General features: G+C 48.6%; 1 long non-coding RNA gene across 2 annotated transcripts; it reads right to left on the bottom strand.

The window, feature by feature from the left end:
- Window positions 1–16,475: 16,475 nt before the first annotated feature.
- Window positions 16,476–21,487, bottom strand: LOC116637076. Of its 2 annotated transcripts, none has more exons than XR_004300412.1 (3): window positions 21,406–21,487; window positions 19,938–20,026; window positions 16,476–17,182 (listed from the first exon to the last, which is right to left on the bottom strand). It is a non-coding gene; the product is annotated as an uncharacterized LOC116637076 (long non-coding RNA). The 2 variants fall into 2 exon arrangements; XR_004300413.1 differs by having other exon boundaries at window positions 16,476–17,179.
- Between the last annotated feature and the right edge of the window lie 4,349 nt (window positions 21,488–25,836).

Genomic DNA, 25,836 nt, shown 5'->3' with positions numbered 1-25,836 from the left:
TAAAATCACATCTGTGGCTTACATTAAATTACTATTGGACAGCACTGGTCCAGAAGGAGCCCCTTGCGCCCGCTCCCTCTGAGCTCCTGCCCAAAAATTCCTCCTCGGCGATTCTCTTGGTACCTTGGGGAGAGTCTGAGACTAGAGAGGTTCATCGCTCTGAAGGGGAGACAGGCAGGCCCGCGCAAGGGAGCTGTTTGGGAGGAACGAGACAGAAACATGCCAAGTCATTCTCCGCAACAGCAGAGCTATTGCCGTGGGGCCGGCTGGGCGGCCTGGATCCCGGAGATGCCAACCTGCCACGCTCCAGTGCCTTCTGTCTGGGCCTCTTCAGTTCTCTCTCAAGCTCCGTCCCCATCCTGGGCGACAGGTAATTAGCAGGGCCAGCTGGCAGCCTGCACTGGGCCCCGCCGCCAGAGAGCCGGCAGCCGGCCCGCACTTACTGTAATCCTGGCGTGGCCTTGCAAAGAGCGCTCTGTTCGGCTCTCGCTCGGCAGCGGGGCTCTCGGGTGCCAGGGCTTGTAACCTCGACATTCTCAGGGTGTCTCTTGGCAACGAAAGACCCGCAGAAGAAAGTCTCCAGTGTGCCTACCTGCCGCAGACTTCCCTCGGTAAATAACGGGGCAGCCGGGCACACATCGCTGCCTGCTGGCCGTATTTGAAACGTCTCGGCCGAGCCATAGATTCTGCAGACAGCTTGTTTGACGTGTCCCCACTATCTCCTCTTTCAGGAAAGCGTTTCCCAGGCCCAGCAGCTGGTCCTTCCTACTCCAGAACGCTTGTCCAGGGCAGATCCCAGGCACCGAGGAAATGCATTCAGAATGACGTTCGGAAGTCCATGAGTCTTAGGTTCCATGGGGCTAGAAGGGAACGAGAAGGAAGGCTGTTGTATCAAGTAGGGATCTCTGGGCAAAGCTGGGTCTGCACAGAGGCGGCAGATAGATCCTCACTGTCACAGGCTAACTCATTAGCTTCTCAGGCCCCGGTCTTCTTCTATGTAAAACGGACATAGTAATACCATGTACCTGGTGGGGCTGTTGGGGGATTAAGTGAAACAGTCCTTGCAAACACTCAAACACGAGCATGCAAAACTAAGTAAAATAAGAGGGGATGAACTCGAAGAAGCTAGACAGGTGGAATGTGTGTAGACCTAACCTGTCAGAATGTTCCAGGCTGGAGCATGGAGATTTCAATGGGGAGCTCCTTTTAAAGGAGTGGTCTCTCCCTCCGGGTAGAGAGTGAGAAAAGGTTCTCTTGGAGACACAGCGAGTATAGGAGCCCTCTCTCCCCCATCAACAGAAAAGTTCACACTAAATCATTTGTGAGGTTTGGCACAAGATGAAAATGCAGGGTCTCTGGTTCAAAAATCAAGAAAAAGGTGCCCTGGAAGGTACTGAAATAGAAAACTCTTTCCGTTCTTCCACCGTCTGTCTCTGTGTCTCTCTCTGGCTCTCTCCCCCTGTGTGTCTGTTTGCTGTTTGCTGTCCCACCTGGGGCACAGGGATTCTCACTTGGCCAATGCAGTGCCTCACAGGCACCTGGGACCCTGCAACTCGTCACATGCAAGCACTTAGCACCCCATGCCTCCCCACCAGCAACTTCCCCTTCCCCTTCCAGAAGCCACCAGACAGAAGCCCCCATGTCCCAACCAGGGCTGGAGAAGTCAACCCCCAACCCACAGAGGACAGGCAACCTCTGGCTGGGACACATCCACTATGGATCAGGATGCATAAAAGACTCACTCCTGTCCAGCAGCCAGTCAAACATGCCATGGCACTGTTGGGTCTTGCTCTGCCCCAAGATGCCACCTGATCCTGACTGTTTGGGTGGTGGCTCCTAGGCCGGTCAGCAGAGAGGGTGGAATACATTGTTGGGCAGGGCCTGAGAGCCAGGTGGTGGGGCTGGTTGCAGTCACTGGGCAGAGGCAGGGAGGGGGGGCCAAGCAGGGTTCCGAGGTATCAGAGGGGACAGGAGCAGGCAGCAGAGAACTCATCCTGGGGAGACAGAGGTGGAGACGCAGTAGGAGATGGGACAGGACATGCTCCACTGTACCATCAGAAGTGACCTGTGAAACCTCAAATCAAGCCTACAATTACTGGGAATTTCAAGATGGCACCCTTAGACCATTAGCGCCCCAGGCGCAGGGCCCCTCTGAGTGTGGGCCTTGGCTGATGGCACTGCTTAGACTCCTAGTAAGCAGGCCCTGGATGGAGATAACTGTTGTGTTGTAATTCCACACCTTGTTTCCCATCCCAGGTAGAGCCTGGGATCCAGATCCCAACTCTGCCACTCACTAGTTCTGTGACTTCAGGCAAATTGTTTAACCTCCCCAAGCCCCAGTGTCTGCATCTATAAAATGGCAAACACCATAGAACCCGACTCATAAAGTTGTTGCAAGGATTAAAGGAGATCATGCAAGTAGGGTTTAGCTTAGTGCTTGACATAAAGCAAAATTGTGACAACTGTTACCCATCGCTAGCAAAGCAACCTTTAAAGGGACCCATCCTCCCAGTTTATCTCTCTGCCCCAGAAGCAGTCCTTCACACTTTCCCGAAGCTCAGGGATCCTGTGTTTCCCTCCTTCACTGTACCTGATGAGTAGCTAAAGGAAACAAACCAGTGGGCAGGGTTCCATTACCATAAATAAGAAAGTGGACGTACTTCGTCACCCCCGACATTATTTGCTGGCAAGCGCTGCTCTTATCACAGATTCAACCTGGTCCCATTTGCTAAGAGAAAAGCTGAGAGGCAATCATAGGGCTTCTGTCTAACCTTACCTGTTCCTTCTTAAAAGCAGATTTCACTCCCCATTTTCCTAAGAAGTCCTGCTCTAAATCCCCTATGAGAACTCACACTCTGTCACTACCTGCATGACCTTGAGTGAACCGCATGTTGTAGCTCCTCTCATGTGTTTAGTGACAGTCTCTTTACTAAAGTTAAGCTACCCGAGGACATGGTCTAGATTTGGTTTTGCCTAGGAATGAGTACGCTGGTACCTAGCATGATCCCTGACTTGTGGGAGACACTCAATACGTGTTTGTCAAAGTAAGGGAATACTAGATGAAAGGATGGATGGATGGATGGATGGATGATGGATGGATGGATGATGGATGGAAGGAAGGAAGGGGGAAGAAAGGAGAGATAAATGGACAGATAGAAGGAGGAGAAGTTATATTTTATTTATATTTTATGACCCCTGAGGTAATTTGCAGTTCTGACAATCTATTATGCTTTAAGCCTACTGCATTGTCTCAACTTCTTCTTTGAAGGATGAAATTGAAAGCTTGAGAGCCTTCTCTTCACATGAGGGGCCATTCAAGGAGGAAACAAATCAAAAGTGTAGGGTGGGTTGGTGGGATATCCCTGACTTGGCGAAGGATTGAGAGCCAACTACACGAGTGCCGTCTTGGTCCTAGTGGAGCTTTCTGTCCAGGCCACATTATTGCTTTAGGTACCTAAGGCCCCTACTGCGTTCCCTGGGGGCTGGGCTCTCAGGAGTGGTGGGTAGTCAGATGGGGACTGAGGCAAATTCTCTGAGCACAGAGAGCTGCAGTCCTCCCCTATGATTGGCTGGCAACATGTCCGTGAGTGTTCCCCAGCAGATGGCTATGAGAAGGGCAACTGAGCACTGACTGGGCTGCCATGTGGCTTCCTGGCACTAGAACGGATGGCTTCACTCCCAGAGACCTGGAGTCTCTTGATCTCACTTGGCTCCTGCCTCCATGGTCCCTCTTCTCCTCCTCTCTCCCAGGGGTGGAATCTTTTAATTTATCTGTCAGTGGGGGGAATATGTGTTCTGGAAGTATGCATGTAAATATTTCTGCTTGAATTTAAAATAGTGGGTTGTTTTAACTCAAGAATCGGGAATTTGCATCCCCTCCTCTTTTTTTTTTTTAATATATATTCCATGGTGACTGAGTTTCCACAAAGCAGGGGGTGACTCAGTCTACCGGTCTGGGCTAAGGAGAAAGACCCCTAGGCTAGGGATTCCTTCTCAAACTTTAATGTGCATATCAATCCCCAGGGGATCTTGGTGAGCTGCAGTTTCTGATTCTATAGGTCTGGAACAGACTGCACAGTTCCAACAAACTCTCAGGTGATGCCGATGCTGGTGGCCCAGCAAGCTTACTTTGAGTAGCAAGGCTCTATGGAAAAAAGAAAAGTTCTAGGATGAAAGAGCAGAGAACAGGCACATCATCTAATACTTCAAAACATTCTTGTACCACTCAGAAACTTGAATTCTAGGAACAAGACTGAGAAAGAGAAAGAGGGAGAGAGAAGGGGGGGGGAGAGAGAGAGAGATTGAGAGGGATGACTAGCCAACTGGTCTGCTCCTCTGTTTTTGCTCCAAATTGAGGCTGAAAACCAAATGGTGAAGAATTTATTGTCACCAGTCCATTTTTACAGGCTGGGGAGGTCATAGAGTCTAAGAGGGGAAACTGAGGTACTGTAGTAGGGAAGCATTTCCTCCTGGCCTCCAGAGATTACCCTTCCAGGACAGGATGGGAGCTGCCTGTGTTCACCACCCGAGGCCCTCCTTTGGATTGAAAACAAATGCTGGCCCTCTTCCCATCCATCTGCCCGCCGGCTGGAAGGCACTTTGCTTGCCCTGCTGCTGGTCTCTCACACACAGCTTCCACAAATGCTCTGGGCTAATTGGAGCTAGACAGAAAGATGGCTTTGGGCTTGAAGTGGCATTTTCCTCCTGCTTCTTGGCAAGGCTCCAAGGCCATGGGATCATTTAGGGACCACAGAAGGGGGGAGCGGGGCGTGAGGGCCCTTGAGTGGCCAGCCCTCAGTTCTGAGCATCTAGTGGGCTTGGACTCTGAGACCGCTGGAGGGATGGATGGCAACTTTCATAGGCTTCGTGTTGTCCTTTATTTTATCAAGCGGGGCGGCAATGACAGCCCCAAATGGATTAGATGTTCAAGAGCCCTTATGGGCCACTTCTCCTGCGTCCATTGGGATCTTCATTTCAAAGACCCGTAAGAGTCCTTGCACATTTCCTTTCAAGCCAAACTCCAGCCAGCCCTATAAATCGTTCCAAAGAAAAACGGAGTAGGGCTTAGGAGAAAACTGTGCCCACTCAGCTAATGAATGAGGATTTTGGCCTGCCTTCACAGGTGAAGGTTGGAATTGAGGTTTTGCCTGACTCTCCAGCTCATCAATCTAGGATTTGGGATTGCAAGCCCAAATGCCTACAGGGGCCGGGCAGGAAATACACATGAGCAAAGATGGCTGGACCGGAGAAAATCAGGAGTGGTGGGGTGAAGAGGGTAGCTTCAGATGATGGTTGCCATATGGGTCTGTGGGCCCAGCTCTCCCCAGGTCCTGGGCTTTGCAGGGAGATTCTAGCAATATTTTTTTTAAACAATAACAAAAGGATTTATAAAGCATGTACAACATGCCAGGCACTGCTCTTAGCACTTCAGTTATTTTACCTTATTTGATTGTCACTATAACTTTACGAGGAAGGTACTATCATTACCATCATTTCACAGATGAAGAAACCAAGGGCCAGGGAGATTAAATAACTTGCCCAAGGTCTATCAACTTGGAAAGTGGCAGAACTGGAAAGTGAATCTAGGAAGTGTGGCTCCAAGTCCCTAACCACCAAGCTTTACTGTTAGCCGGAAAAAAAAACGTCTAGATTCTTATGTTCACACTTGTATTAGTTTTCTGTTGCTGGGTAACAAATTACCACAAACTTTGCAGCTTAAAACAGCACCCATTTATTAGCTCACAGTTCTATAGGTCTGAAGTTGGAATGGGCTCAACTGGGATCTGGGCTTAGGATCTTACAAGGCCAAAATTAAGGTGTTAGCTGGGTTGGGCCCTTATCTGGAAGCTCTGCGGATGAATCAGCTTCCAAGCTCATTCGTGGTGTTGGCAGAATTCAGTTCCTTGTGGGCGTGGGACTGGGTACCCATTTCCCTGCTGGCTGTAGGCCCAGGGTTGATGTCCGCCTCTAAAGGCTATTCTTGGGTCCTTCTCCACCATCCAGCCATCCCGAAAGCCAGCAACAGTGTGTTAGGTCCTTCCTGTGCTGTCAATCTTTCTGATGCCCTTCTGCCACCTGTGGGTGGGGGAACAACTCTGCTTTTAAAGGCTTGCCTGATGGGGGTCAGACCCACCCAGATAATCTCAATTAGGTTGATTGACTTGGGACTTTAATTCCATCTGCAAAATCGCTTCACAGCAGGGCCCAGGTTCCTGTTTGATTGAATAACAGGGGATGGGAATCTTGGGGGACCACATTTAGAATTCTGCTTAACACAGCACTTAACTTTAATAGGCATTAAAATCTTGTTTATGACAAACAAAACATCTACAGGAAAGGGGCTGGGGGCTTCGGACGTTTGGTCTTTCGTTTATTCAGCCAATCCTTATTGAGCTCCCACTGGGTGTCAGCACCGTGCGAGGCACTGAGAATACAGCAGCAAACAGAGCCCCCCACCCCTGGCCTTGATCTTCCAGGTACCACATCACTAGGGCATCCGTGGGAGTCCATTTGGTGAAGTGGCCTCCATGATCCCTGAGCTCCATTCCCGTGACTCTGCTCGAGTATTTATTTGTCTTCAGTTACATGCCCCACAAACCCTGTTTGTTTTTCTCTCTCCCTGAATATTCATGACCACGCACTGCTTAGATTCCCTAATCAGTCTCCCTTGTGAGCTACATTTGAACAGGGACCACATCTAACACCTCTGTTCTGATGTTTTGGCCAAAGCAAATAGAATTAGGGATGAACAGGAGCCGGCTCGATTCCTGGTCCTGTGAGACAGCTGCTAGAAACAGGACAACTGGACATCCCAGGAGCAGGGCACCAGATGCTGGCTGGCGCTGGGAGGGTGGGAAGAGACGCCGTAATTTCCCCACTGCCAATGTTTGTGAGTCCCGTGCTTTGAGATCTCAGTAGCCTCCTGAAAGACGGGAATTTCTCCCTCTGTTCTCGGCTTACTCTTTCTTTCTTTCTTTCTTTTTTTTTTTTTTAAGGATTTATTTATTTGACAGAGAGAGACACAGCGAGAGAGGGAACACAAGCAGTGGGAGAGGGAGAAGCAGGCTTCCTGCCAAGCAGGGAGCCCGATGCGGGGCTCGATCCCAGGATCCTGGGATCATGACCTGAACCGAAGGCAGACGCTTAACCGACTGAGCCACCCATGCACCCCTCGGCTTACTATTTCTTAGAGCTTGAGCAGTTAGCCTTCTAAAGAAGGGAATTCCTCCTTCCATTTTGGGTTTCATATTCCTAAGAGCTTGAGCTGCTACCTGCTGCTAAAATATGATTATGCGCAGCCCAACGGTCTGATCCAATATGCGCAGCTTTCTGTTTTAATATTCTCATTAGTTCGATTTCATTAGTATTTCCTGCTCCGCTTGCATTAGAGGCTTTAGAAATGTAAGTTTTCTCACCGCCCACCCCCTGCCCCTTCTCTGCTCACATTCCACCCACGCACCGCGTCCTATACAGCCTGGCGGTTGATCTGTGTATCTCAAAAGTGTTCCCATGTGCCAGCATCCCTCAGAGTGTGACACCCAGGAAGGGACAGAAGAACACAGATGTGGTCGAAGCATGACCCCTTTGGTTGGAATGAATCCCCCCTTCCTCCATGCTCCTCTTTACACTGACTTCTGAATGCTGGGGTCATTGAGGGATGAACCCAGACCCTGAAGGGCAGTTGCACTTGACGGAGCATTATCTCCCTTCTCTCGATCCCTGGGAAAATGTGCCAGGCTCCTGGCAACATCCCCCCTTGGGGCTCCAGCATGTGTAGGAATCACAGGCAGGCCACCAGGGGCTTTTTGCATAAAGGTTTCATAATCCATTGAGAAAGTCGATCACCAGCACTGAGTGAGATTCAGTGGATCAGAACTGTAAGAAGGGGAAGTTCAGCCCCCCACTCTACCCCCAGGATGGGACTCTTGACATGCACGGTGCTCAGTGTGTGCCTTTATGATCTCATTTAATCCTCACAAGAACCCCTAGAGGTGGGTCCTGTTATTACCAGGGAGTTTCAGGGGATTCGGCATGTGGGAAAAGTTCACCCAGGCAGCAAGCTACAGTGCCCAGGGGGAGAGAATCAGGACACTCCCGAGATGGTCTGGGGACCTTGGTTTCTATCAGCTGGGGGAGATCATCTGCAGAGCACACTGCCGAATGTTCATCCTCTTTCCCAGCCCAGCCTGCCAGTCTAATGAGAAAGGGATGGAGATCTGCAATACTAGGGGGAGAAAGAGGGTAGGGGGAGCTTTTTAAAACACATTTCAATATTAGCATTGAGGGGGCTGGCTGGGAACAGACAGAGAAATGAGTTTTGGGCTTCTCCCCGGAGAAAGTGCTCATGGTTTTACTTTGTTTTAATTTTCTCTCCTGATGAAAAATTTGCCATGGTTAGAGAGGCAACGAATAAACAGAACTGTGACTGATGTTTTCCAAGTTCCTTAGCGGATTCCACATATTTTTTAGAGTTCCATCAATATTTCAGCAGTTTCAACATGGTTCCCCTCTGGGAGGCTGGGGTGGAGGGAGGGGCCCCTGACATCTCCTTTCCCCCCTGCCACGGCCAATGCTGGGCTTGTGTCTAGGGCCCTGAGGCACGGGAAGTTTTAGGAAATGGGAGCAGACAGTATTGGGGACCCTGTATGCCCTTGACACTCATTTCTACCTGTGAAGGCAGCTAGCTCCTGGCTGCCGCTGGGACTCTGCTTATGGGCATTCTCCCCATAGGATAGATGCTCTAGGCAGGGCAGAGAATGAATGCCTTGGGAGCAGTCTGTTATAGACTGAATATCCGTGTTCTCCAAATTCATAATGTTGAAATCCCACCCTTCAAGGTGATGGTATTAGAAGGTGAGGCCTCTGGGAAGTATGGCCCCCATGAATGGGTGTAGTGCCCTTATAAAAGAGACCCTAGAGAGCTCCCTTGCCCCTTCCACCATGGGAGAACATGTGAGCCAGGAAGCAGGCTCTCACCAGACACTGAATCCCCTAGTACCTTGATCCTGAACTTCCCAGCTTCCAGAACCATGAAAAATAACTTTCTGCCGTTTATAAGCCTCTCATTCTATGGCATTTTTGATACGACAACCCAAATGGGTTAAGACACACCCTCAGCTAGTATGATGGATGCACAAGACCCAGCCCTGCACCTTCAGGTAGGGTAACTCTGAGGCATCGTCTACACGGTCTCCCAGGGCTCCCCAGAAGGAATGAGCCCCAACTGTCCCCAACAGGACCTTGCTTAACAATGCCCTCTACTGGCTTCTTTCCCTTCCCTGGCTCACTGCCCCATCCCCTCACTTGTGCTTCTTCCCAAATAAACTATTTGCACACAAATCTTTGCCTATAAGATAGGGGAGAGAGTTCCACCTGGGAGATCCGAATTAAAGAGCAAGAACCGGAAACCTAGAGAAGTGTCGTCGGTTAGCACAAATGTCTACTCTCATACTGTCAGAGGCTTGAGGGCACTGTTCTCCGAGGTGCACCTGCCACCTGCCTTTGTCTTCCTTGGCCTCTTCCAGTGGATGGGCAAGACTGCCAGGAAGCAGGGCTGGGCTGAAGTGGAGATACCCACGGCTGGTGTGTGTGTGTGTGCACGCGCACACGTTCATGTGCAAGGGTGGGGGCTGACCTGACACAGGAAGAACCCCAGGGATTAGCTTCAGCCTCCCAGGTACAGCACAAATGGAGTAACACGGCCAAGGAGCCCATCCTGGCGGCAGAGACAGATGCAGAATTTGAGAAGAGTTACTGGCAAGATTCTTCCCCTTGATCATGCTTGGCATAGCACACGCAAAGTCATATTATTTCTTGCCTTCTGAGTCAAAATGTCCCAGAATCATTCCTGTGAGCTGGGCCTTTTCCCCTCCACTGGCACGTTCAGGCTCCCCCATCCTTCCACCTCCCTTCTCTCTCAACCCTGGCTTTGTCCTCTTCTCCTTGAAGATCCCTCCAGGATGGAGCAATACGCAGAAAGTGTGTCAGTGAGGAGTCACTACGTGGCGGACCCTGTGTTAAATGCTTTAAATGAATAGATTAATTTCTGGGAAAAACCTTGTTTAGTTCTACTTCGCAAGTGAGCGCACAGAAAGGTTGAATCATGGGCCCAATGTCACACAGCCAGTGTGGCGCGTCCAGGATTTGACAGCAGGGCTGGTTGCCTCTGAAACCTGTGTTCTTAACCACTTTGCTATTTTGCCTCCTGGAGGTTTGTTCAGTCGTAGGTATAAGTATCTGAAGCAGGTGGTAATTCTAATTAGACATTGGATTTTTACAGCACTTTGCAGTTTACAAAGCCCTTAAATTCACATTACCTAATGTAACGCTCACCCGTGATTCTTTGAGTTGTATAGGGCAAGAATCATTGGGACGTGGCCCTTAGCACGTACCTAAATGGCAGCCCCTAGTAACGAGAGCATTACTCTCCTTTTACAAGCGAGGAAACAGCCTCCGTTCAAGTGACTTGGCAGAGACACCCGGTAAATGAAGAGCCATGTCTTGTGAATGTGCACACACCTCATCCTGCCGCTCTTTCTCTTTGCACACCCCGTGATGGGCCTGGTACCTCCTACCCATGAGTCCTTGGATCGCGCTCTCTCCTTCAGAGCCTGCTGACTGATTTTCCCTGCAATGCCCAGGGCTTTCAAAGAAGTGTCTATTCCCTACTGTAAGCCCTAGCACAGAAATCAGAAACACCAAGGGCTCAGGCTGCTGTGCAGCTGGAGAGCAAAACCAAGGAACTTCCCTTTCTTCCCTTGAGAGGTTGTAGTGGGATGGCTGGAAATTAACTTGGACTTTTCTGGGGCACGGGAAGGAGGAGAGAGAAGCACAGACGGTTCCTCCAGACCTGCTCTGATTGGAAAGCTGGTACGCCACTCATTCCAGAAGGATGCAGGTGAGGAGACAAGGGAAGGTCTGGTGATATTATGGTCCCTGTTTCCCATCTCTACAATGAAATGCCTTGAGTCGACACAAGGCAGTGGCTCTCACCTGAAGGTAATTTTGCCCCCCAGGGGACATTTTTGGTTGTCACAAGTAGGGGGAGGAGGTGGGCAGAATAGTTCTGGCATCTAGCGGGTAGCAGCCAGAGATGCTGCGAAACATCCTACTATGCACAGGACAAATTATCTGAGCAAACATCCATAGTGCTCGGGTTGAGAGGGCCTGCAGGAAGACATCTGGAACATTCCTCCTGAATTAACCCCGTCCGCAGAGAGCAGTGAAAGAGAAAAGGCATGCCCTAAGTGCACGAGGGTGCAAAGGGGACATTTCTTTGAAGTGTTTTATCTGAAAATTTCCAAATATTACCGTGGTACTGTGATTTAGAACAAGAAAAATAGATTGGTCTCCGTCCCATTTCTGGCACCGAGCTCCTAAAACTCTTGGAATTTCCTGTGATGAGAGCCATAAAGATGTCTTGTGTTATGTTAATGAGGGGGCTCTGGGACCACACCTAGGGATGGGGGCGGGTTGCCAGGAGAACAGACCCTGTGATTAGAGGGTTGGAGCTTTCAGTCCCACCCCCTGGTCTTTGGGGAGGGTAGAGGGGCTGGAGATGGAGTCAGTCATCGGTTATGCCTGTGAATGAAGCCTCCACAAAAACCCGAAAGGAGGGGATTTGGAGAGCTCCCAGGTTGATGAGCATAGAGAGATTTGGGGAGACCAGCGTGCCTGGAGAAGATGTGGACGCTCCTTTTATAATCAACCAGCAATCTAGTTAGTAACATGTTTCTCTGAGTTCTGTGAGCCGCCTTAGCAAATTAATCAAACCCCAGGAGGGGATCATTGGAACCTCCGATCTATAGCCTGTTGTTCAGAAGCAGAGGTGACAATCTGGACTTTCAACTAGCTTCTAAAAGGGGGCAAAAGGGCAGTCTTGTAGGACCAAGCCCTTAACCTGTGGGTTAGATAGTGTCAGGTAGATAGTGTCAGAACGGAGTTAAATTGTAGGTCTGCCAGCTGGCATCTCAGAGAATTGCTTGGTGGTGTTGGAAGAGACCCATAAATCAGAATTGTCACAATCTTAATTACATTATACCCCAACAACAGCTCATTCACCACTTGCTTATTCTCAGCCTCTTGGGTGATTTCGGCTTAGCACTTGCACAGTTCATGATTATTTTAGTTATCTGTCTGTCACCTCTGTGGTGGGTCATTCCCATGAGGACAGGGGCCATGCTTGTCCAGTTGCTGCCCAGTGCCTTGCTGTGGGCTAAGTGTTTTAAATGCACAATCTTATGAACCCATTTTACAGGTGAGAAAGCTGAGGCACAGTTTATTCATTTATTTGGTAAATGAATTTGGTAAAAAATGTTGAGGTTAGGCTGCAGCTTAGTATATACTTGCTGATCTCGTGTTCCTGGGAGGCACAACCTCGTAGGAGAAGTTTAGAGAAAGGAACACACTGAGGATCTGGTGCAGGACTGCAGCTCCCTCAGAAGCTGTTTGATCTGTCAGGTCCTCATTCTGAGCCGTGGTGCATTTGTGTGCCAAAAAAAACAAAACAAGATTGGATTAGGTCTGTTTTCTTAAAGTGTACTGCTTAGAACATTGACTCCAGGAAATGTTACTCAGTTTTCATCTAAAAAAAAAAAAAAAACAAGAGTCCTCTCATTGAGTAAATGAGGGGAATGTTTAACTAAAGAAAGATTTTTGAAATGCAGGACTTATCAGAGCCTTTCATATACCCCTGTCTAGTGTGAATGCCCAGGAGGAATATGTCTTTTTCATTGTTTCCCAAACATAACTGTTCAAGGAAACCAGTTTATGAGAAGCACATTGCAGTGTTTGAATTCCACGACATACACCTTGGGCAATGTTGGACGGCACAAAAGCTAGGAACCGCCTTACTCTTTTTTTTTTTTTTTTTAAACATTTTATTTATTTGACAGAGAGACACAGCGAGAGAGGGAACACAAGCAGAGGGAGTGGGAGAGGGAGAAGCAGGCTTCCCGCCAAGCAGGAGCCCGATGTGGGGCTCGATCCCAGGACCCTGGGATCATGACCTGAGCTGAAGGCAGACACTTAACGACTGAGCCACCCAGGCACCCGGAACCGCCTTACTCTTAGAGGTAGAAGCTCAACAGTGAGGATAGGGAAGTGAGGGTCTGTTATCAGCTGGGACCCAGTGTTTGTGTTGGAGCCTCTTGTTATCTCTGATACCTGAGGTCCCCTCTCCTGCCCTGGCACCTTGTTAGCAAGCTTTTCTTACCCCGCCCCTTACCTCTAGAGGTGGAGTCTGTGCCTAGTCTTGGCCAGTGGGATGAGAGCAGGAGACCTGGCCTCTGGAAACTGCCCCTCTCCCCTACGCAGGTCTTCCATACCGTCCCCTGTCAACTCCCAGCCAGATACAAGGATCCAGTGAGGTGTCCCAAGGCCCCAGGAAACGGTGGAGCCACTGGATGGAGAGGATCTGGGCCTCTGAAGGCTCTGTTTTTCTGAAATGGCTGGGGTCTGAGACTCATTTGCTACAGCAGGCGCCAAGGCTGCCTAACGGTGGTTATTTGGGGGAACATTCCAGTACAACGTGTGCCACTCCTACTGAAAAGGAGTGGAAGGATGTACAGAACCACGAGGCCACTGCTGACAGGAACAGGTGCCTTGTATTCATTTCCTGCTGTCAGTCACCAGAGGCACGGAAAGACACCTGAGGAGGATATCACGACGTGTCTTGGGTGGTAGACCCTTTAATAATGATGACCAGTGCTCACGGGGACACTCTCCTACCTTTCTTCCTTTAACTTGGAACCAAAAACAGGATGAAAAAGAAATCCACGGAAATCCGTGAGCCGTTGTCAAGCACAGCCCAAGCTTCTGTGCGCTGTTGTCAGTTTCCGGAGGCTTGAGTCCCTCTTGACACCTGTCAAGACCCTGACACTTCCCACCTGCCTGTGGTTAGAGGGGAGGGCCCTGCAGGGAGCGGCTGCCTGGCCCTGGGAATGCCCAGGGCTGCCGGAGGGCTGCAAACTCCCCTGCTTGGCACCTGCAAGCTCAGAACCCGGCCACAGGAAGCCGCAGAATCCTTGCTGCCTCTCTCAGCAGCCTGCGTGTCTGGGATTGGGTACCAGGGAGCCTCAGGAAGCAGGGGGCCGACCGGGCCAGGCTGGGTTCAGTTCCATCTGTCGCCGGCTTCTGTTTGGCATCGTGGCTGTGCTGCCAGGAGCCCTCTGCAGTGCCCTGCCTCTCTCTCGGCAGCTGCTCAACAGGAGACAGGAAAATTGCTCTCCTTCCAGCTAACCGGGTCGAGGGAGGAGCCTTCCCCGGGAATCCGCGGGCCAGAAGCAGCCCCGGGTGGCCGAGACCCACAGGCCAGACCAGGCAGGCCTTTGAATCTTCAGACTGAGTCGTGTCTTTATTCCTTTCCCATCCTGGAGCATGGCCGCTCCAGGCTGAGATATTAGCTCCGATAAACTCAACGTGGAAATCATAACCCAGCAAGTCATGGCCATTCTTGTCAATTCTCTTAAAGGTTAATCTGCTTTTCTCCTTATTAATGAAGGGCCTCAGAAATGCAGCCAGGCTGCTCCCGTATTTTGGTAGATTTGGGCTAATAGGCTGTTTTATTTCCATGGTAACAGCTTCCAGTGTTACGGGAAGATAATTTTCCAGACAAAAGATTTGTGGGTCTTATTATTCTGCAGAGATCTGCCTGTGAAGGCTGAGAAAGTGGGTTCAAGGGCTGCCTGGGACGGCAAGGTTGACCCATTCTGGAGCACCTGTTTGCCTCCGGCTTCGGGGTCTCAAGGCTTATTAGGGGGATGCATTGTAGGAAATTGGCAGGGACTGAATAGGAAATTGGCAGGGACTGAATAAAGATATTCTTTGAAAGACAATGCTCTAAATTCATTCTCTTATCAGCCAATGGGATTTGAGTGAGAAGTGGCTCGAATTATAGTAATCGCTGACACAACAGGAGCCTCTGCCCTGCGGAGTGAGCTAGGAGCCAGGCTTCTTACGGGGAGGGTCTCCTGGAGAGGTGCCGTGCAGGGGTCGTCCCCCCCTCACCTCCCAGTCCCAGCGCAGCCTGGCAGAACTCGCTCGAGTGCTCAGCACACTCTGCCACGGCTGCACACCAGCCAAGTCACAGGAAGACAAAGGATGAACAAGACAGGCACGGCTCCTGCTCTGAAGGAGCTCAGAGTTTCCTAGAGTGTTAGGGAATGGGTGGGTTGAAACAGAGACAAGAAACCAGCCAGTGGCAATACTTTGTGATACATGTGATGACAGGGATAGCTGGGTGCTATGGGGACTCACAGTAGGGCAGAAAAGGCACCCGGAAAGAGCTCTTTTGCGGGGACTGGAGAGCAATGTAGGAGCGAAAGCTGCTCAGACAGTCACTAAATGACTACTATGAGCTAAGCACTGTCACAGGGCCCAGGGACTCAAACGTGAACAAAACCAGACAGATTCCCTATTTACACCCCGGTAAAGAGGTATTAATCGGCATTGCTGTTTACAATTGCAACTGTGATCAGTGCTCCCAAGGGGAAGTCCTTAGTGCCCTGAGAAGTAGTGAGATGGGAATCTGACCACGACAAATATCAAGACTCTTGTATATAGCTGGGTAGGCTGTGCACTGCCCAGCTCTGGGGAGAACCATTCATCATAGATATGAATATTTATTTTGATAGTTTTCTGGAAGATGATATCTAAAATGTCTTAAGAAAGGGGTACCACTTCTTAAATTGCATAAAATTAATTTTTGTGGCCTAGTGAAACTTCTGTCAGGGACGGAAAGAGAGTCTTCCCCAAGTGAGTGACATTGTGTAGGGAACTGGACGGTGGGTAGGAGCTCAATGGGTGAAGAAAGGGAAGGAAGGGTGTCCCAGGTACAGGAAACAATGGGTACTTGTTGGAGTAGTTGCCTCCCAGAGACTGAAAAGAGGCCAGGAAGCTGGAGCGAAGAGAGTGAGGGCAGCATGGTACCTGCTGAGGTTGGAGAGGGAGATAGGAGAGAGCGCCAGGTCACAATCTCACTGCCCTGCCTAGAGTTTCCAGTGACGCTGGACATTCGGTGCCATGGGCCGGTAGATGTAAATAAGTGGGTAAAGTAGATGCATGGGTGGGAAGGGGTGATCTGTTAGTCAAGGGAACAAGGCTGTCTTCGTAGCCCGTAAGCACACCAGGGACTCTGAGACTCTGGTCCATGGATCCCCCGCATCAGAATCACCAGAAATATGTGTGCATATACAGCCACCTAAGTCCCACCCAAGACCTAGCAAAACAGAATCTTTGCGGCAAGGCCCAGGAATCTGCATTTTATCCGGCAGGCCACGTAACTTTGTTGCCACGTTCTTTTTTTTTTTTTTTTTTTTTTAGATTTATTTCTCTATTTATCAGAGCAGGGGGAACGGCAGGCGGGGGGAGAAGGAGGAGCAGGGAGCCCGATGTGGGGCTCGATCCCAGGACGCTGGGATCACCACCCAAGCCGAAGGCAGATGCTTAACTGACTGAGCCACCCAGGCATCCCACGATCTATTTCTTTATTGAGCCAATGAATTGCATAATATCTGTCCATTCTTCCTAGAGGATGGTGTGTTCATTCTAACCCCATGTTCACTGAAGGACTACTCCATCACATCGGCAAGACAGTTCCCTTTCATGTGTTCTATCCAGGTCCTTAGGGAGTGGCCGCGGGGAGAAGAGTGTTGAGAAGGATTCTGAAGCTGTATGCAGGTGGATGAAGGATGTCTGTCACAGGCACTGGAAGGGAGATGGTGGCACATGAGTTCTCAAGCTAGGGCTGTCTTAGATGAGATGCCGCATCCTCAGGTAGGCCTTCCCTGACCACCTCACGTAGCGCCGCGCACCTCCCTCAGGACCACGCACCTCCCTCGTGTCACTGACTCATGCGGCCTCACGAAATTTCCATCAGAGCCTTCGTGACAATATGTATCTCTCTGGTTTATTTAATCACTCCATTTATTATTTTTTTTCTCTCTGATCTTTTTCACTTCATTGACTTGAAGCTCCATGAAGGCAGGACTGTGTCTTTGTATCTCTTGGGTTTCCCACTGTCTCCCTCACCCTTGGCACAAAGTAGCAGCTAATTAAGCACGTGTTGCGGGCATGAACAAAGGCGTCAGGGAATTGGCATCCTGAAACTCAGTGTGTGGCAGTGCAGAAAGCACCGAAGATACAGTGACACTTGGCAGGGACCAACGGGAGGAGGCCAGACCTGCTGGGAAGGAAGATAACACTTGAGCCGAAGAAAGGAAGCAAAAGAGTGTTGTGGGATGACGGGGAAAAAAAGAAAACACTTAAAAACACAAGGCAATACCCCTTCAGTGAGAATGTTGTGAAATGTACAATGAGTGATCCACGTCAGCTTGCTCTGAATGGTTAAAAATGCTTGCCGAACACCTGAGCTGGTCAGCATCAGGAAGGTCTCCACCAATGAAGGGAGGAGGGAGGTGGGTGGAGGGGAGGAGGTCATACCAAGGAAGGCACAGATATGGGTGAGCTACAGTACAAAGAGAACCACAGTTTCAGGACATCTATCCCGGAGAAGTGAAAACTTACATTCACCCAAAAACCTATGCTCAAATGTTCGTAGTAGCTTTACTGGAAAGAAGCCTGATGTCCTTCCCTGGGTGGCGCAACCTTACCCTTGAACACTACTCGCTAATAAGAGGAAACAAACCACCCAACAGGCAACAACTGGATGAATTCCCGGGGAATTACGCTGAGCGAAAAAACGCCAATTCAAAAAGTAGCATAACATTCTGGAAATGACAAAATCATAGAAATGGAGAACAAATGAGTGGTTGCCAGGGGTTAGGGGGGAGGGAAGATGAGTTCCTTGGGAGGGAGGTGGGTGGGGTTATAATTAAGCCACTGGATGAATCGTTGTGGGAGTGGAATTGTTCTGTATCTCCACTGTGGTGCTGGATATGCGAACTGACACATGGGATAAAACTGCATAGAACTAAATACACAGATACACATTCAAATGAATCCAAGTAAAACTGGAGAATACAGTGTGTGGATGGCATCCATGTCAGAAACCTGGTCCTCGTATTCTGCTCATATTTGCAATATGTTTTCGTTGGGAGAGACTGGGGAGCTGTGTACATGGGATCTCTCTGTATCACTGCCTACAATTTCATGTGAAACGAATTATCTGAACATAAGAAAGTCTAATCGGAAAAAATCAAATTTTTTGTCTTCCCACCTGGTTGAAAGTTGGAAGATTTCCCAGAGTGCATTTCAGCCCAGCTGATTCCATTCCATGCCCCCTTGCCCCGTGCCATAATGGGACCAAATTGTTTACAGCCCATTCTCCCAGAGACTCTTGGCATTTCACGTAAGCTGCACAATCTGTTATAGACTCTAGCTCCAGCAAAGCTTTCTGGAAGACATCACTGAAACTCTGAGTGTCCAATGTGGACACAGAGCTAGTTTCCTGGCACCCAGGCTGGCCAAATCTGAGGACATTCGGGTTTTGGAATGGTAACTTATGAAAAACATTTAGGGAGATTGCTCTTCTTGCAACCTGTACTTCTGCTGTGATAAGATTGATGTCTTTGATTCTCAGTCATTGCTCCCCACCAGGCTTCCCTGCTAGAGTGTAAGCATCTTGAGAACAGAGAGACTGTGGAATGTTCCCTGCTGTTACCCCTGGTCCACAGTGCCTGTCACATAGACATGCCCATAGTGAACCATTTGTCATTTCTGCTTGTCTAGCATCCATCTGTCCTTCTTCTGACAGTAGCTCCTTGTTTTTCCTTTGGGGAACAACCCCTCCCCCATTGCAGACAGTCTTGGATAGAGTATGAATCAAAGTGCCCTGACTCCTTCTTTGGCTAAGGAGAGGCAGCAGACCCAGGCCAGGACTATCAGAGTGGTGAGTGATGAGCCCTAGATTTTCACAAAAAGTATTTAAAAAGATAAGCGCTCTCCTTCCCCTATGATTATTGTTCTGATGGGATGTCAGTTGGGAGCTATGGGAAGCCTTCTCACCCTCCCTTGGAAGAGTTTATCTGCAATGAAATCAACACAGTGGAAAGCAGAGCTGAGAAATGGAGAGCCAGGAACTCCTGATGCATCATTTGAGCACCTGGATCTAGCCATGCCTGAAGCTAATATATCCTTAGACTTTTCAGTCACATGGGTTACTATGATGCCTTTTTGCTTGAATCAATTTGATTTGGCTTTCGGTCACTTGCAATCGAGACTCCTAAATCATCCAAGTACTTAGTTAGTATTCAACAAATGAATGGATGAGCAAGTGCAATTCTGCAAATATTTACTGAGTATCTATTTGGCAGGCATTGTTTTAAGTCCTGAAGAGAGAAGCAGAGGAACAGCAGAAATCACTGCCTCCCTTGAAAGCCAAGTATGTGGCCTGACAACCTAGAATTTGGGTCAAACCATCCAATTATGGTGGCTGCTTAGAAATATCCCTTTTCCTCCCCGCCTCTCCCTTTCTTCTCCCAGCAACACAACTATGGTTTCTGTCAGTTCTAAGACATGACCTATGAATCCACTAACACCAAGGCTTACATTCACTCCTGCGGCCAAGTGACTTGGTTCTGTATGGTTATCAGATGCAAACTTTGTCACAGCAGGGACTTAGACTAGACATTAGGGGAATATTGTGGTACCAGATGGTGTTTCTGAAGAAGGTTGTCCTATTTTTGCAGTTCTAGGATTTGACAGTAAATCTGCCTGGCAGGCCTCAGATGTGATTTGGCCTCAAAATGGTCTCTGTTAATCCTTGATGCTGTGTGTATCTGTCAAGGTCCAACGAGGAAAGCAGAACCCACTCGAAGTATTTGAACAAAAGCAATGTAATACAAGAAACTGTTTACTCAGACGAAGGAAGGGGCTGAGAAGCAAGGGACAGTGAACTGAGAGGCAACCCAGAGATTTGCACTGGCAGGAAGATGCTACCACTACCAGGCTAGAGAGAGCAAGCGAGCAGGTGGTGTTACCTGGGTCCAGGAGCTGCAGCTCCCCACCAGAGGCTGGAGCTGGCCAGGTCTGTGCGGTGGAAGCTGATGCCAAGAAAGACATACTGTCACTGCAAGAACACAGAGAATAAGAGAGAGATTCTGCCTTATCCCTTCCTCCCACCTTCCAAATTCACGACAGCTTCCTTCCAGTGGCCACACCCAACCCAGCACCTTCTAGTGGCCACACCCAACCAGGAGCCTTGAGGCAAGGAGCCTTCTGTGATACAGAGCAGAGCAGAGTGGGGAGAGAATGGATGGGGGGGCCAGGAGACCTAGGGCTTCACACATCTGTCACCCCAAAGCTGCCATTGCTGGGTTTCCATGTGGATCATTCCCCTTCTCACCTAGGAAGAAACGGACCTTTGGGAAACAAAAATGTCGGCAGTCTCTATCAGAAATGGGGATCCAATTCCAAGACTCTCCTACACTGCTGGGAGTATAAAATGGCACAACCACTTGTAGAGAACTTCTTAGCAGTTTCTGATAAATGTGACATACATCCACCCGAATGACCCAGCAATTCCACTCTTAGGTATCTGCTCAAGAGCAATGAAAATATTGCACAAAACAAATTATACAAGAATGTTTATTGCATTATTTTCGTAAGAGCCAAAAATTGGAAACCATGTAAATGTCTATCTGTAGGAGAATGAATAAATAAAATTATCATATGGCCATAGGGTGGGATACTTCTGAGCAATACAAAGGAACACACTATTGCTACACACAACAATGTGAATGGATCTCAAGAAATGTTATAACTAAAGGGGCCAGACACATACTATCTTGTTCCATTAGTGTAGACTCTAAGAAGAGACAAACGCCTAATGCACATCGATAGAAATCAGAGAGTGGTTTGGAGTAGAGGTCTGGAATTGACTTGCAAGGGGGAGTGAGGAAACTTTCTAGGGTGATGAACATGTCCCATACCTTGTTTTGAATAGTGGTTACCCAGGCGCATAGAATTATCAGAACATTAAACTGAAAACTTAAGATTTGTGCACCTCCTTGTACATTATTTATACATCATATTAGCCATTAAAAAACAAAACAGAGATTCCCTTTTTAAGGTACAGGACAAATTTCTTGCTTCTCTCCTGGGTCTGTACTCTCAAGAAGGACAGCATTATTATATCCTGGCAGATTTCTCATCCCACATTTCCATTCTGTGGGATGTCACCTGGGAGGAGGTCGTGTTCTTAAACCAACTAATAGGACAGACCAGGAGTCAGATGCAGCCCTAATGCCCCCACCATCCCCATGACTCAAGAGCCTCGCGTTGATGTGTATTTTACATTAAACTAAATCACCATAAAGATTTAATGACAGGGCCACTGCTTTTAAAGACATTACTTATGACTGTGCATTTCTTTTGGAAATGGTGCTCATCTGGCTTCATCCCAGATACCCGGGAAAAGATACTAAGGCAAGAAATGTAATAACTCACCCCCTACGTGTTGGCTTCCCCAGCAATCACGTCCCGGTTTCCTACTCCCCCCGCCACTTTGTATTAAGGGTCCACGTGGTTCTGGGGAGGCTGATTCTCCCCACCCACCTCTGATCCCCGCAGGCCTAGGTTTGTAGCACGTAACCTAGACTGAGCCAATCACTGCATGCCAACTCTGCCCCCCCCACCACCACAGAGATTGGGTGAAGGTGGACACGTGACCTACACCGGTCCAATCATATTGAATCTCAATCTCTTCAGTCTAACGCTCTCCCAACTGAGCTATTTCGGCAGCTTGTTGAATCTCAATCTCTTAACAAAGACTCTGTCTTCCTCAAGACAGCTGTAGTTTGGAAGTGTGAGGCGTGGCGCTGCTGTAGCTGTTTCTGGTTCTAAGCAGAGAGTCCTGATAGGGACCTAGCTGAAAGAGATGAGAGAAAAATTGGAGCTTAGCCCTGCTGACATCATGATACTATGTCTGAAGTCAGCCCTCTATCTCAACGTTTTGGTTACATGAGCCAATAAACCCTCCATGTGGTTTAGGCTGGTTAGAATTGTGTACTATACTATTTGCCGCCCATGGCATCGTGTTGTGTGGTAACCAGAATAGTAGGATCGTTTGGGCAGCAGGCCAGGATCTGTGAAAAGTGGTAGGACTAGGAATTAGAAGACCTGAATTCTGGTTGGTTGGGTCACACCTGAGCTGTACGACCCTGGGCAAGTCATTTAACCGGGCAGGATCATAGTTTAGTCTTCTGCATAATGAGGCAATTAGAAAGTGGGGTCTCTGAGTCCTTTTGCTTTAATAGGAGTGAGAACGTTGATAATAATTATTAATAGCTTACTAAGTTCTTGGCATGTGCCTGGTGCTGTGCTAATTGCTCTGGATTCATTGTTTCATTTGATTCTTGTATCGCATGGGGTTTAATCCAGAAAGCAGAACCACTGTGAATACTTTGGAATGAAGGATTAATTTGAAGAAGAAGACCTCACACAATTGTGGGAGGAGCTGAAAACTAAGGGTCCAAAAGGAAGAGTTGGAGGATCAGAGTAAAGTTGACAAGACCCAGTTCTCGAACCAGTCCCCCTGCAGAGCTGGTACAGGTGGAAACTAGGAAGGAGTTTGCAAGGGGATACAGGTCAGGCATGTCCCACAGCCACAGTGGGGGCAGCAAAGGAGAACCAGGTATGAAGTCTTCAGAAGGCTGTTATCATGGAGTCTGGCAGGAGGTGTGGGGTCATTGTCCGTACGTAGGACTGGCAGTCAGGAAGAAGAGGTGGGGGACGCCTGGGTGGCTCAATGGGTTACGCATCTGCCTACGGCTCAGGTCATGATCCCAGGGTCCTGGGATCGAGCCCCGCATTGGGCTCCCTGCTCAGCAGAGAGTCTGCTTCTCCCTCTCCCTCTGCCCTTCCCCTGCTCATGCTCTCTCTCTCCCCAACCCCCCTCTCAAATGAATAGATAAAATCTTAAAAAAAAAAAAAAGGCGAAGAAGAGGTGGAAGTCGGGTAGGAGGAAGTGACGCCAAGCTAGAACTACTGGTACCACTTCATCTGTCTCTTAATGCATCAAGTATAATGACCCAAGAATCATGGTTGCTGCTTCACTTCTCCCTTCCAAATTCATGCTTTTGTAAAAAATTAATTAATTAATTAATTAATTAATTAATTAATTTGCCAACAGCAACCCAGACACACACAGGGAAAAGGATTCTAGGAAATGTCATTCCAGCTTAGCCAAATCGACAGTGCAGACCAAAAAACCCTCTAAAGAAAGATGGATAAGCATTCCCCTCCAAAGTTTAGAGAAGCTAAACAATTTGTCCAAAGTTACCCATCTGCCTAGTACTAGAACCAAGTAAGACCCAGGACTTTTTTCTTCTACTTTCCCCTTGGTCTATTGTACTTGATCACTTGTTCCCCAAATTTAGCTTTGTGAGTTTTAGCTATGAAATGTCAATTTTATTCATTACTCTTTTCTCTTGTCATTTCTACCTCTCTGATTCATTTCATCAGTGACTCTGGCTCTTGCTTCTTTCACTTCACTGTACTTAGCTCATTGATTCCTGAGCCTCATGGCCTCATGGCCCCAAGATGGCTGCTGAAGTGCCAGGCAACACATGGGACATGACAGCAACCCACCGAAGGAGAGACAGGGCTGTTCTTCTCTTGAGACTCTTTTTATTGGTTAAGAGCCTCTTTTCTAGAAGCCTCCATCCCTAGGGCCTGGGTCACATGCTTATGCTCAGTTGCAAAGGAGGCTGAGAAAACAAGTATCCAGTTTTCAGCCTCCATGTTGGGAGGCTACTTTGCCAAAACAAATGTGGAGGGGATACTGTCAGGCAGGCATCCACCTGTATCTGCCATAACGTCACCAGTTCCTTCTTTTTTAACCTTACCCTTCAGTCAGCAAGATTAAATAGTTTTGTCTGTGTTTGATTTACACAAGAGTAGAAAGATCCCTTTTCTACTTGGGAATCCCCCAAATTGTCCACATTAGTATCACTATGCAAAGGACCTGAAAACAAAGTCCCCAAAGCACGGTGCCTTCCAAGAAAGGAGTATTAACACCACACCAAACATATAAGTCAGTGTTTCTCAACCATTTTTTATCATCATCCTCTCCAAATAGCTTTCATAGGCATTTTTCTCTGATGAGCCTCCCCTGAAATTTTAAAACGAGTAGTGTAGATCCGTCTGTGTGTTATATGTATATGTGTGATTTATACATAGAAAGAGGAAGATGTTTTTCCATCTGAGATTCAATTTTCTCTTTCTTGGCTGTCATAGGGTCCCCACTGGGAAGGCATGATCTAGATACCGCCTTGCGCTCTTTCAGACAGAGAGTTCATATTTTCTGAGGATGGAGATTAGTGTTTGTCTAGCCACAGTATTCAGATGTGTCAACCCAGCCCTGAAGAGAGGATGAATATTTGCCTCCATTTATGACTTGCCTTTTTTTTTTGCCAAGACTTTAACTCATTCACTTAGTTTATGAGTCTTCAAACATGGAGCTTGTAGTAAAATATACTGAAAAGTTCAAGAAAGGGGCCTGGGTAAAATGAAGGAGACTAATCACACTGTAGGGGAAAACACGTTCATTAGTAGAGACCCTTGGTTTGCAAGTACGTGGAAGAGTTACTTTTGGCAGGGGCGGGGGATTTCACTGATGGGAGACTGCATCGGTCGGCTCTGGCTGCCGTAACAGAGGCAGGCCCACTGGTGGCTTGAACAGCAGAAATTAACTGTCTCACAGGTCTGGAGGCTAGACATCTGAAGTCAAGGCGTCGGTAAGGCTGATTTCTTCTGAGGTCTCCCCTCTTAGCGGGAGGATTGACCACCTTCTTGCTGTGTCCTCCCACAGCCTTTTCTCTGTGCATGCACATCCCTGCTATCTCTTACTCTTCCTATAAGGACACAGTCATATTGGATTAGGGCTCACCCTAATTACTTGATACAACCTTAATTACCTCTTAAAGACCCTATCTCTAAATACAGTCACCTTCTGGGGTACTGGGAGTTAGGACTTAAATATATGAAGGTGGTGGGGCAGGGTCTGGGGGAGGCGGGGCGGGGGGGTGCTGCTGGGAGGCACAATTCAGCCCATAACAGATACACGATCTTTCGTGGACTCTATCAATAAGTTAAGCAAACAGACTGCAACAGAGCAGATACGGGGCTGCTCCTCCCACTTTTTGAGATCTTTGGTTCTCCAGCCGATATGCTTCCGAGCACTAGGAGGTAGGATAAGCGAAGGGGGCAATAATAAAACAGTGTGGACAACGGGAGCACAGATGCCCCATCTGAAGAGGGCGCTACTCTGCTCCAGCCGATATCCGCCTTAGAGGAGCACCGGCCCAGTGTGGCCAGGTCGTCCAGTTTTCCAAAAGAAAAGGAAAATCTGGGGTTTTTTTTGTGAAGTTTGCAATTTTTTAAAAAACTGCCGGCCAAAGAAAACGTCTGCCAGCTGCATCTGCCCCGCTTGTCATTTCTTCTTTAGCGCTTTGCTGGGATGTGACCCCGCTGCCTTCTGTGGGGCTCCATTCTGTGGGGATAGGTTCGGATTGGCTGAGCCAGTGCCAGATGTCCCTGGGAAGGATCACTCAGCCAAACTATGGCTACTGGGTGGGCAGAGTGACAGACAAGGTGGGACCTAAGGAGCCGGGGGAGGGCGTCCAGGTAGAACCAGTTACAGTGGGAGTTGTAGTATTAGTTGGAAGCAACTCTCCACAGCTTCCAGAAAAGCAAGATCGAGGTGAAATAGGCTGACACTGGAACGCAAGGAATTTAAATCAGGCTTTCGGGAAAACTTGTAAAAAGTTTTTTTTTTTTTTTGAATCGCCAGGCTCTGAGAATCTACCATTAGGTCTCAGGTCCTGTCAGATGGAGTCCAAGCAGGTCTGTCCTGGCTGGTGTCCAGGAAGACCTTAT

This window comes from Phoca vitulina, unplaced genomic scaffold (assembly GCF_004348235.1).
Source record: "Phoca vitulina isolate PV1807 unplaced genomic scaffold, GSC_HSeal_1.0 scaffold13, whole genome shotgun sequence".
NCBI lineage: Eukaryota > Metazoa > Chordata > Mammalia > Carnivora > Phocidae > Phoca > Phoca vitulina.
Note: the sequence above shows the minus strand (reverse complement) of the source record. Positions and strands in the feature narration are given on the sequence as shown.